The 12,355-nt window shown below is 45.1% G+C and overlaps 1 protein-coding gene and 1 pseudogene across 15 annotated transcripts in view; one reads left to right on the top strand and one right to left on the bottom strand.

The window, feature by feature from the left end:
* CD44 (CD44 molecule (IN blood group)) overlaps window positions 1–12,355 on the bottom strand; it is an 85,712-nt gene that overhangs the window by 63,383 nt on the left and 9,974 nt on the right. The gene's annotated exons all lie outside the window — the stretch shown is intronic.
* LOC311593746 (ATPase inhibitor, mitochondrial-like) lies at window positions 2,765–3,272 on the top strand (annotated as a pseudogene). The gene has a single exon. The product of its transcript is annotated as an ATPase inhibitor, mitochondrial-like (transcript).

Below are 12,355 nucleotides of genomic sequence, written 5' to 3'. Positions count from 1 at the left end.
ATCATGCTCATGCAGAGTGGGCCAAACATAACTTCCCACTCCTAAGGAAGATGGCTCATATCATCTGGATACACAAGAAGATACAAATGACCCCTATATCAAGTTGCCAAAAAATAATAATAATAAGGTTTTGATTTCCCTTAAAATAAGTGACAAAGGAGCACACCTGCCAAAGGATTCTTCTTTCACTACAGAGAGCCCTAGAAGGTCTGGGTGAGAATGAATTGCCATTTGGGATGATATCTGTACCTCCCAAAGCACTCATCATCCTATAATAAGGGCATGGTGAAAGGTGTTGACTCACAAGACCATCTATTAAATATGGAAGTATATACCAGCTGTGACCCTGGGTACAGGTGATAAGGACAAATCTGTATTGGCAAAGACTGTGTGGAAACAGATAGCATACATAGAAGCTACCAGCCTGTGAATGAGGCAATTTTTGGTACCAGTGGTGCCGTATAGAAAACAAAAGAAGGCATTGCACAACGCAACAGCTGCAAGGACAGATGACCAATGTGGTCTCAAGCTCATTCTCCTGGAAATTGTGGCCTTCTTTTATTTGTTTGTTTGTTTATTGGACTTGGTGGGATTGTCAACTTGACTGGGTTCAGAATCACCTGGGAGACACACTCCAGGGTATGTCTGTGAGGATTTTTCCAGAGAAGCTTTACTGAGGGAAGAAGATCCACCTGAGTGTGGCTGACACCATCCCATGGGATGGAGTTCTGGACTAGATAAAAGGAGTAGAGAAAATGCCAGAATTCCATGTTCTCTGTTTCCTAGTCTTTCCAGATGTGAGGAGCCCCAGGGCATGCTCCATATACTAAGAAGTCTGTTGTGCTTCCCTGCCATAGTGGACTGTGCTCTCTTCAACTGTAAGCCCAAAGAAATCTTCCTGCCTTCAGCTCCCTTTCTGTTAGGTATTTGCTCACAGCCATAAGAAATACAAGTAATATGCTTGAACAAAGGAAATGTCTTCCCCTATCCCATCCACCAGGTTAAATTAAATTTGGAATCCACCTTTATCTTCCAGAGTTCAAAAAGCGAGGCAGCTGGAATTTGGACACAGCACGGTAGACAAGAGAGAATTGGAAGGTGAGAATGTGATAACTGAATGTCTTGGCTTTGAGGACAAGGGCTCCGTTTGGATTATAAGCTGGGTACAGGACTGGGAAAAGTAAGGCTTTCAGATCTTAGCCATAAACTTGAGGCAACTCGCGGGTCCAGAGTAGCCAACCTGTGTAACTCTGATCATCCGCACTAGTGTTACTTTAACTCCTGATGCTCGGAAATGGCGGATCTCTTACAAGGAATCTGTTATGATCATAACAGATAGGATCATGGTCCAAAAGTAGGGTCCTAGTCTCAGCTAGGCTATGCAGGCCATGTCATGTTTTTTTTTTTAACCTTTAAGCCTCAGGTTCTTCATCAGTAAAGTGAAGGTAATGTTTTTCTCATGGGGTGCTTTAGATGATAAAATGAAAAAGCACTTGGCAAATTGCCCGAGTGCTAGCATCGTACTTGGTACTTGGTAGCTATTGGTCAATATCCCAAAGATTAAGGTGTTTTCTAAGAAGCCTATAAATAAACTACCTCCTATGCTAACTTAATTCATCATGAGCCAAGGACCTCCAGCCCTCAAGTTGATTAGGGACTGGGACCTGGACCCAGCCTACCCAGATATGAGGCTTCTTACAATTCAAACTGTAAGAGATTATGGGTTATAAATAGAAAAATACATAGAGAGAGGTAATAGATAGATAGATAGACAGTAGGACTGAATTTATATGACAAATCAGAGAGGTCCAAATTTTTTTAATATAAAGAACATCATACTAGGAAGAAACATGCCCCATCCAACCAGCTTGGGTCCCATTAGGCCCAACTTTACTCATATATTCATCTATATCCACAGTGTCAGCCATGGAGTGTGATACTAAACAATGCCTCTGGTTTAGTGGGGGATCATGAATTTGACATGGAGCTCAGTGTTCATCTCCTTACTGATAAGTTATGGTACTTGAAGCATTATTTCAGCTTTCTGGATTCCAGGGCTTTCGTCAGACAGAAACGGTTGGATTTTTAGGATCTCGGTCCCAACCCCACCCTCTGCATCTAGAAGAGGTCTGCGCTTCTTTCTGATTAACTCTCCCAATGCTCTAGGGACCCCAGGGGCTCTTTCTTGCCTGCTGGGAATGGCATTTTGCTCTGTTATCTGGACAGCTAGGATGTAATGAATATTTCAAGCAGGGTGGACTGGCCAGCAGAGTGAAAGAGCAGACACAACAAAAAGGGAGCGTGAACAGCATCCTGTTCTCGAATTGCAGCAAATGAAGCTTTCCGTGCTTGCACAGAGCGCAGAGTCCACCCATCAATGGGGCGGCAGCAAAGAATGGTTTCAATTAAGTGAAACACAAGAGTTGCTAATTTCCTTAGAGAGAATCTTCCTAAATTACAACAAACAGCCTCAGTACGCCCTGCAGTGAATTTCAGTTTTTGGGGCCAATTCAAACCATTCTTCAGTCCTGGGACTGTTCTTGCCTGAGCAGTGGGAACAATGGGGAACTGCTCCCCTAGGCTGGCTCCCTGGACTCTGGCAGTCACTGAGGCTCCACTGTTCCTGAGAATAAGAGGGAAACTCCCACCGTCCCCTTTCCTCCTTACCAGCTCTTCTGAGTTGTTACAACTGAGTCTCTTTACTCCAAGATCCAGGAAAGAAAGGAAAATAAACTTTAAAGAAATATCTAGATTCTTTGAAGACAAGAAAGAAACTTCAGGCCACGGCCGGAACCTTAGAAGGAGCGTTGCAGGCGACAATGGCAGGCTTGGCGTTGGCTGTTCGGGCTCGGCTCGGTGTTTGGGGCATGAGGGTCCTGCAAACCCGAAGCTTCGGCTCGGACTCGTTGGACAGCATGGACCCTGGCGCTGGCTCCATCCGAGAAGCCGGTGGGGCCTTCGGAAAGAGGAGAAGGCCGAAGAGGATCGGTACTTCCGAGAGAAGACTAGAGAGCAGCGGGCTGCCCTGAAGAAACATCACGAAGATGAGATCAAGCAGCACGTGAAGGAGACTGAGCGGCTGCAGAAACAGATTGAGCGGCATAAGAAGAAGCTAAAAACCCTAAAGGACGACAGTAATTAGATGTCACAGCCCCTCCTGGGATGGCCTGTGCATCATCGTTCTCCACTTCCACAGAGACAGTTTTGAGTGATGAATATTTGGTTGTGTGCCACTCACAGATAATAAAGTTATCACCAGTAAAAAAAAAAAAAAGAAAAGAAAAGAAAAGAAAGAAAGAAAGAAACTTCAGCATTCTAGGCCCCTGAGTCCTGAGATCAGAAAGGAATTAAGGCAACAAAGCAGAGCGGGAGCTGGTGGGATAGCGCTGGAGGGGGAGACAACTCTGAACTTATTAGGATCTGAGGCGTCTTAAACAAGCAATGGTTCCTATCCCTGAGCCTCTTTTACCCAGACTCCTCCTGTGACTCTCAGGAGATTCTGTCACTCGTTTATATAATACATATTTACTCAGAAGACTAGATGGGCATAAACAAAGGCATGAAAATTGCCAGCACAGAACTAGGCCATAGCACGTGCTCAGTAAGTGTCCTTCTTCAATAGGAAGAGAAAACCTTAGGCAACTGGCCTTGACTCGCCAAGATGCCAAGGAAAGCTGTTAGTTCTGAATCTATTATGTCTTTAGACAATGAAAAGTCATTGTTGCTTTGATAATCTGTTGTTTCATTCCAAACAATAGTCTAAAAAAACTAAGCCAAACTCTCATGAAATAAAAGGAAGTTGGGAAGCTGACTCAAAGGCAAATATTCCTTTTTAAAAGGTACAAAACTCCTTACTTTTTGGGGGTGTGTCCGGGAGTAGCTTTTGGAGGAGAGCATAACCAAGCAGTTAAAGGCAATTACAGGTATTTTGGGAGGTGAAAGAATTGAGCATCCCAAGACAGGCGAGTAGGCATTTACTTTATGTACTCAGAAACTGGCCCCCAAGCTGGGACTTGTGGGAAGGGTGTGGGCCCTGAGAAACTCCAATGGAAGGAAGCTTTTGCCTTAAACTACCCCCTACGGCTCCTCTGTGCTCCTAGGGCACAGAACAACACAGTAAAGAAGTGTCTCTACCGCTTGGGGGAAAGGCTCAGTAGGCAAAGTGGTTTCCACATAAACAGAAGAAACTGAGATCAGACTTCCAGCCTCCACCTAGCAAGTAAGGGGGGAGGCTTGGTCCTGTAACCCCATTGTTGGAGAGGAACAAATAGGGGAATCTCTGGAAGTCACCAGTCAGCTACTCTTACTGTACAGGTGAAATCCACATTTAGGAAAAGACCTTGTCTCAAAACAGTGAGGTAAAGAATGATAAAGGCATCAAGGAATCAACCTCTGGCCTTGACATGCACATCTGTATGCAGGTATGCTTACACCACACACACACACACACACACACACACACACACACACACACACACACACAAATGCCACTCCTCCTCCAGTCCCACCACCAACTGGAAGAACAGGAGTCAGGAAAGGGTGATCCTGCTGAGACAAGCAGCCTGCAAGATTGACTATAATTGTGCAAGTAAAGACAGGACCCAAAGTGTGCTTCCAGTTCGCTTTCACCAGCTACAGCCAACGTTCCCGGAACCTCACAGGCTGCTTCATCTGCTCAGACATCCTTCCAGGAAGCCCATGCCGTGTCAGCAGCCCAGGGTACTGACCTACCAAATGACATGAGGATTCATTGGCTTGGCTAACATTATGCTCAGAAATGGAATGAAAAAGTTCCCACGGCAGTTGGAAGCATTCCTCAAATGTACCAGGAGCACAGTGAGGGCTGAATGGGGAAGGGAGAGGCCTAGGATCCACAGGATCATAACAGCGACCATAATTATTATCCTTGAATGCTTGTTCCATGCCAGAAATTCTGCCAAGGGCTCCGTGTACAGCATCACATCAGTCCTTAAACCATGGGAATTAAAATTTGGTTTCAGAGATGAAACAAATGAGGCCCAGAGAAACTAAGTGTGTAGCTTAGGGTGGCATAATTGGCAAGTGGCAGGACTTGAATCCAGCTATGACCCCAAGGCCGTGCTGCTTTTGGAGCATACAGGACTCTGGATAGTCCAGATGACAATCCAGACTCAACTATGTGGTCTGAAGTAAACATGCTGTGTCCCAGACTTTAGGAAGATAAAATGTCTGGCTTTGGGAGACATCACTTCTTGGCTGTCTGTTTGAAGTTGCGGCCCATTTCTGAAAGTCTTTCAGGAGAGTCTGGGAAAGCAGTTTGCAGAAGAAACCAGATGATTTTTCCAAAGTTTTCAACAATGCAAACAATGCAGAACCCAGAAGTGGCTAATGACTGTAACACTCCCAAAACAGAAACAGGAAGCTCACACACTTACTAGGGCATTCCCCCATGTGACAAGACTGCAGCTCAAAGAAGCCTGCCTGGCCTTTACCTAATGGTGCTTGTTTGAATCAAGAGAGAACTGCTCCGAACACAGCTCTGAAGAGAGCCTTTGGGAGCTTCTTTTTCTGCTCCACCAAGAGGGGCCTGGAGTAGTCACAGCTTGCTTCCACGAATCTCATCCCAACTGTCCTGTTTTCAGAAGAAAGTTGCTTCGTCTCTGTCTTCCATATCTATCCCACATGGTCAGATGCTGTACACATTCAGATTCCACGTGGCACCACTGCAGGAAACCACAGACGAGAATCTCATGGATGGTGCCACTCATGGAAGGACTGAGGGAACTGGCGTGACAGACAGCCAGAAAAATAGAAAGAGATGCAACTCACTTGATGAGCTGCTGTTACTTAAGCACGTGTGTGTGTGTGTGTGTGTGTGTGTGTGTGTGTGTGTGTGTGTGTGAGAGAGAGAGAGAGGGGGGGGGAGGGAGAGAGAAAGAGAGAGAATATGAAAATAGTTTAAAGAGATGGTATTAATTGATAAATAATAGACCTAGAGGCTAAAAGTAAACAAGATAGATAGATAGATAGATAGATAGATAGATAGATAGATAGATTTATAGCCAGGTAGATAATAGAGGGAGAATTTTTTTTAATTTAACTTCAATCTTAGCCTGAATTCAGCATGTCTCACCCAAACCTCTCCAATACTAAAGTTAACCACAAGCCTTCAGAGAAAGGAAGTCTAGTCCTGACCTCATTCATCCAATAAGGATTCTTTGGATGCTTCTCTGTGCTGGGCATTGTGCTACCGGGGTCAGGACAACAAGGCTCATGGGGTTATGATCCCAGAAGAAGTCATGGCCCTGTGAGAAGCCAGACATTAGACACGTCAACTGCACAGCATACTGAGTGTTGACAGAAGCACGAGGTGAGGCAGCATCCAAGAGCTCATCCTAGCAGCAAGCCTTTGCTCTGCAAGGTCCCCGCTGGGACCTGAAGGATGGAAGGATGAGTTAGGGACAAATTAACCAAGCACAAGTTCAATCACAGTCATGAAATGTACCTCAAAACAAAGTGAACGTCATGTGGTGCTCAAGAGAATCTGTTTCCCCTAGCCCCTTCATCATTAGACAGAGAAAAACTATGCTTCTATCCTATCTCCTAAACAATCACACTCGTGAGGTCCTCTTTAAACATCCTTGACTAGGGTCATAAAGCCTTGAACTTTATTTAGGTGGCTAAAAAGAGATGGAAAATCACCACAAGAAGGAAAGAATGTAAAAGCCAGGGAATGGAAATGCATGCTGCAAAAAGACATCCTGCACATGACATGGTTGTAACGCTGATTAACTCACAGTGGCTGTGTTAGCTTGCACAAGATTGAGTGTGCCACCATTTCATCATGAACAGAGGAGACGACAGCGAGGCCCCACCCCTCCCTCAGGAACTATCAGCTGCCAGCGGGTGCTTGGAGACACTTGGGGTCACTTTCTTCAGTGGTGTAGCCACAGATAAGCTGCTGATGTCCCAGTAAACAACTCCCCAACCATACTCATATGAGCAACTATAGCTAAGCCCAGTTTTTCACACACAGAAACAGACTTGAGAGCAAGAAGCAGACTCATTCAGAAGAAGGAAGATCTCCGCAGAAGATAGAAGGCCTCTCTCAGGATGATAGATTCATGGGCATTGGGGTAGGGAATTACCCCCTGAGGGAACCCTCCTGTCTTTTCTCAGATTTATTAAAAGATAACCATATTGAACCCCTGAACTTTGAACTCAAAGGAACTAGTAGCAAGGACTCCTCCCACCTGTGACAGAACAATATTAGTATAAAATGCAGTAGTCAGTTCCAGACTCCTTAAAGTAAAACCAGGCCCCATGGGGCTAATGTGCTATGGAGGCACAGGCATGAGTTCTGAAGGTATAATCTAAGATCCAAACCCTCACAGGACACTAATCAGCTCCGACCTTGACTTGTAGTGAACTTGGGGAAAATCATTAAAACTTTGCTACAGTTCGGAGAAAAAAAAACTGTATAATAATGCTAACCACAAAGTTAATGTGCATACTGGACTAGATAATGGAGCTGAAAACACTTCACACACATTAAAACACTCCAGTGGAAAAATGTAATAGAAAGGGGAAGCTGGCCGTCTCCCTGGGGGGTCATCATCTCAGAACTTACAGGAAGAGATGCTCATCCAAGGTCAGGCTAATTCTTGTTTAATGGATCATTGCAGAGAAGTGGTCCTCATGTATGGGCAGCTCCAGTAGTGTGGGGATGGGTGCAAGTCATGAGTTTCCAGTAATAAAGTGCTCGGGCATGCAAAGGGTGAGTCCAGGAGCTACCGCTTATAAATTATAACAAGTTTAAGGTTATTTCTCGGCGGTTTTTCCTTTTTTTAAAAGAGAAGAAAAGATACATTTAGCTACCGAGACTGAGAAAAAACTGAAATTGGACAACAAGAACAACAAAAAATATGAAATGAGTCTCCCACAAAGTCTAGCCATGAAGTGCAGCTTCCCAGAAAAAGCTGGAGGGTGTGGGTCAGAAAAATAAGAAATTAGCTTTGCCTTTTTTGCTTTGTCCCATATTGAGTCTCAAACCATAGTCCTGTCAGATTGAAAGAGACTTTCTGGGACCTTACATATCATAGCAGACATCCTTACCATGCAATGTAGACCTAACTGAACTCAAATTTGCACAGAAATCGAGAATGTTTTCTGGAGAAGGAAGGAGCAGACGCCTATCCCCACTGGGTGGATCATGATTGGCTTAAGTCAACAGTTGTGGCCTGCCAGTCGTGTGATTCTAGTTTGGCCCAAAGACAAATTGATCAAAGACCCCTGGGGAAGCCATTTCTCCATTTTAAAAGAGAGGTGCTTGTGAATAAAGCATCCCTTCTGCCGATGGATACTGACAGAGTTTTCATCAGCGAGGAACTGTGGGTACCAAGTGGGCAACACAAGAAAGACTAACTGCTGTCTGAAGACAATGAGAATACCAGGGTGCAACGTCAGAAAAAGAACGCCACGGACCTTGGTAATATCACTGAGCCCCTGAAATTCCCCTACCCCCACATTTCTTACAGTGGGAGGAGTTATTTCATGAGAGCTGTTTGTTTTATTGCTCACAGAGATGCTCAGCTGGATGCCCTGACAAGTGTGGACCCAGATGCAGGTGATGGATAACAAGCATGTGGTTTACTGCCTCGGTGTGTTGTAGCTTCTGGTGGGTTATGACAGTTGTAACTCCATCCCTATCTCACCAACGAAAAGGAAATCCATCTGAATAAAGGAGGATGAGATGATGAAGCAGATGCCCCTCACTTTTCTCTCTGGTTGCTAACAGTAGACCACTTGGAGTGGCCATTGCCTATACCATTGGATAAACATTTTTTTTAATCATCCCCTGCCTTTGCATTTGAGTGTTTGTTTTCTCACCATACCCATGTCATTATTCTGAAAGAATCTACTCTTGTCATCTACAAGGAGTCAGCAATTACCAAGAAGATAAAGCTGTGAGGCCCCTGAAACCAAATGGGTTGACATTCATATCCCAGAGTGCAAAGCTGCTCAACTTGTCTGAACCCAAAGGATGTACCTGCATGACCACAGGAAGTCATTCAACATGCCACCTCAAGTACATGTGCTATCACACTCTAGATTTGAGCCAAAAATTTTAATCCTTCACCCAGGCTTAACATCACAACCTGTAAATAGGTCACAAATTTTCCCAGTGCGGCTCCACGTGACACCTTCTGTTTCTCCACAATGTGTCTTCCTTTGCCACTCCAGCACATGCCCCTAAGGTTCCAGTCACTTCCTAGATTCCCACAACTCTCTTCTGCCACCGTCCATTGCAGAGCAGACATGATTACCAACTAGCTTCATTATCTGGAGAGCTTACATTTCTTGCTCTTTTATACCACCCAAAAGTGAGGCAGCCAAAGGGGGCCCCATAGGGAGCTTGGATCACACCCAACACATACTTTATGTGTTTTTCACATAAAGTGGATGGGGTTCTGAGAAGTTCAACAAATAAGGACCTCAAAGAACAGGGGATTCTGCGAACATATTAAATGCTGGTGATTTCTGGGATGCAAGAGGCTTGGAACAGGTGGGATCCCCTTACTATATGCCTTCACAAGACTGTGGGCTTCTCTTTCATAACATAGGACACATGTAATTAAAGAAGGGCTTGTCTTCATTTTGCGTCTATCTCCCAGACACACTGTTTGTTCCAGGAAGCACTGATGAGACTCTGCCTCCCATCTCAAGTTGCATCCTCAGGTGTCTAGCACACACGATTGTTCTACACATCTTGTTGACTTAACGCATGGAACACACGACCATGGACTCCACTCAGAACCCCAAAGGCCAGGCTAGCTTACTCTGAGCCTTTTGTTCCAGTTGCCCCATAAGTCAAAAGAGATCCAAAGAACACCAAATAAGACAAGCAAGAAAATGCACAGCTCGGGTATAGCAATGGTCACCAAAGAGTGTAATCACCTCTACAATCCCCCCATTGGACCACTAATATACTGCTTGTTTGGCTCTCTCTCTTTTTACACTCAAGGTCTTCTTGGAGTGGCTTGTCTAAGAGTCAGAAGACCTGGGTATTTGAGTTGTGTGACACTGGGAAAGTCACTTGAAGCCTTGAGGTTTCTTTCCTTTAGATGTCCAATAAGGCAAATGTGCTGTATACTTTCCACCACTTCCTTCTGACATGGTAGCTTTTTGGCTGTAGTGCCTAGGCCGTTGTAAGCTCTCTCCTAGGTTCTCTTTCTGTTTCTCCATCTCAGCCATAAGTTGGTGCTGCTGTGGGGATCCAGGTCAGCTTGCACCTTTCAAGCTGATTGTCAGCACTGAGTAACTTTTCCATCTGTCTTCAGTGCTTTGACTGAGTTATCCCACCCAAAGCATTGAGACCCATGTGTGCAGCACACCTCAGTCTCCTGGCAGCCTGAACGCATTCACATGCCTCCGGAAAGGGCACAACCATGCAGCCCGGGGGCCAATATGGAGCCCTTCTAGATAAGAAGAGGGTGGAAGCTCTGAGGAGATTGGTGAGCATTCCAAAGAATATGGTTTCAACGATTGGGGTCAACCAGCAACAGGAGACACAGATAAACGTGAAAGTTACCCCGGGTAATAATGGCACCTTGTAGTTTTATTCACGTGCTTCAGTCTGATGCGGGGTGGGGGGGCAACCAAACAAACCTACTTTCACACCAGCTAAGGTGCAGAGGTTGAGGGGAGGCAGAGGGATCATTATCCTGGGCAGTTCACACAGTACATCGAAGCATTAGACAGATAAAGCCAATAGCCCAAGGTCACACAATTAGGCTTTCACAGGTTGGGAAATAGAGCAGAATGTCCTAATCTTACCCAGGGGCTATTTCTAGGAGACTCTCCATGGAGCCTTTTGTTTACGGTTCTGCTCTATCTTATCTTACTTTCCCAGGTAGTGAGCCTACTTTCCCCCCTGGGGATGGGCAGGGAAACTTGAGTGGCCCAGAGAGGCTGGCTAGCCTGAGCTTAGAATTCAGCTCTCATGACTGGATGCTAGGAGCTGGGCCAGGCTGTGGAATGTTTTTACATTCAGAAGCACAGAGGAGCAGCGCCCAGTGGCAGCTGAGAATGCAGAGGCTCCAGGGCTGATAAAAGTTGTAATTAACATGCACATACAACCCTTTCATCTTCAAAGGCTTTCTACCCATTAGCCAGTTATTTCCCCTATCACGCTCACGCTCACGGGGTGAGGCATCAGCTTTTTGTGTCTTCTCAGTTTGCAGATGGAGGTGATGTGAAGGGCCCTTTGCCAGGAAGTCTGGCCTTGGTTCAAACAGGAGATTCCTGGCTTTGAGCATCTAACTTGACATGGGGTGATGGGAAAACAGCATAAGCATGAATCAGAAGAGAAGGCACAAGTGACTGAGTCTGTCCTCCGGGGAAAAGACTATTTTTATATTGTTCTGGAAGGGGAGGTGTGTGGACAGTATGGCTCCTTCTAGACTCAAGAATGGCTAAATTCCAGAGGATCCTACATATGACTTTTAGAAACATGAATTAGAGCTGCCTAGAAGTCTAGTACGGTGGCATTAGTGTGACAGGAGGGAGCCAAAGACTGTATTTTGTCCATGGCAGATATCACTAATGGACCACAACATTCTTTGCATAAAGATTAGGCTTTTAAACACAGTATCCCAGGCAGCCTGTAACAAATGTCACAGGAGCAGAAATCAACCTGTTACTGATGTCATAGGATTTTTTGGGGAGTCACTCAAATTGTCACTCTCCAAACCAGGTAAAGACATTAAAGTTCTCACTACCACATTGGAGTTGACCTTGTTCCAAAATTCTGTTATTATTGTCTGATAGGGCTGAGGGCTTCCTCAGAGTCTCTGAGGCAGAATTGGACCCTGTAGGCAATGCCACTATTATTTTGTCACCTGGAACTTGCTGTATTTCATCCCTTCAACATGAACTGTCTTATGTGGTCAGCTGACCCCTTTAACTCCAATGAAGCTATACTTTTCTCAATGCTCAGCTCATGTTTTACCCTCTTTGTTCCTTATCTCTCTGTGTTCTTACATACATACATACATACATACACACACACACACACACACACACACACACACACACACACAGAGAGAGAGAGAGAGAGAGAGAGAGAGAGAGAGAGAGAGAGAGAGAGAGACCTTCTAATTCCCTGAGCTCTTCCCATACACCAGCAGCTCTGGGGCATGTCATGCCTTCTCTGATCTCCACTCAGTTATACGCTGTCTTGTTTAGCTCTCTGCTGCTAACATATCAGATGTCTGAGAAGAATATTTCTTCTGCATCCCTCACTCCTTTCCAGCTGTCAATCACACAGTTCAGTATAATGAACTGGTTGGTTTGTCACCATTTTATATTCGAGGAA

The sequence above is a fragment of the Acomys minous genome (genome assembly GCF_964271855.1).
Source record: "Acomys minous genome assembly, chromosome: 3".
In the NCBI taxonomy this organism is placed as follows: Eukaryota; Metazoa; Chordata; class Mammalia; order Rodentia; family Muridae; genus Acomys; species Acomys minous.
This window is presented reverse-complemented; position numbering and strand designations above follow the sequence as displayed.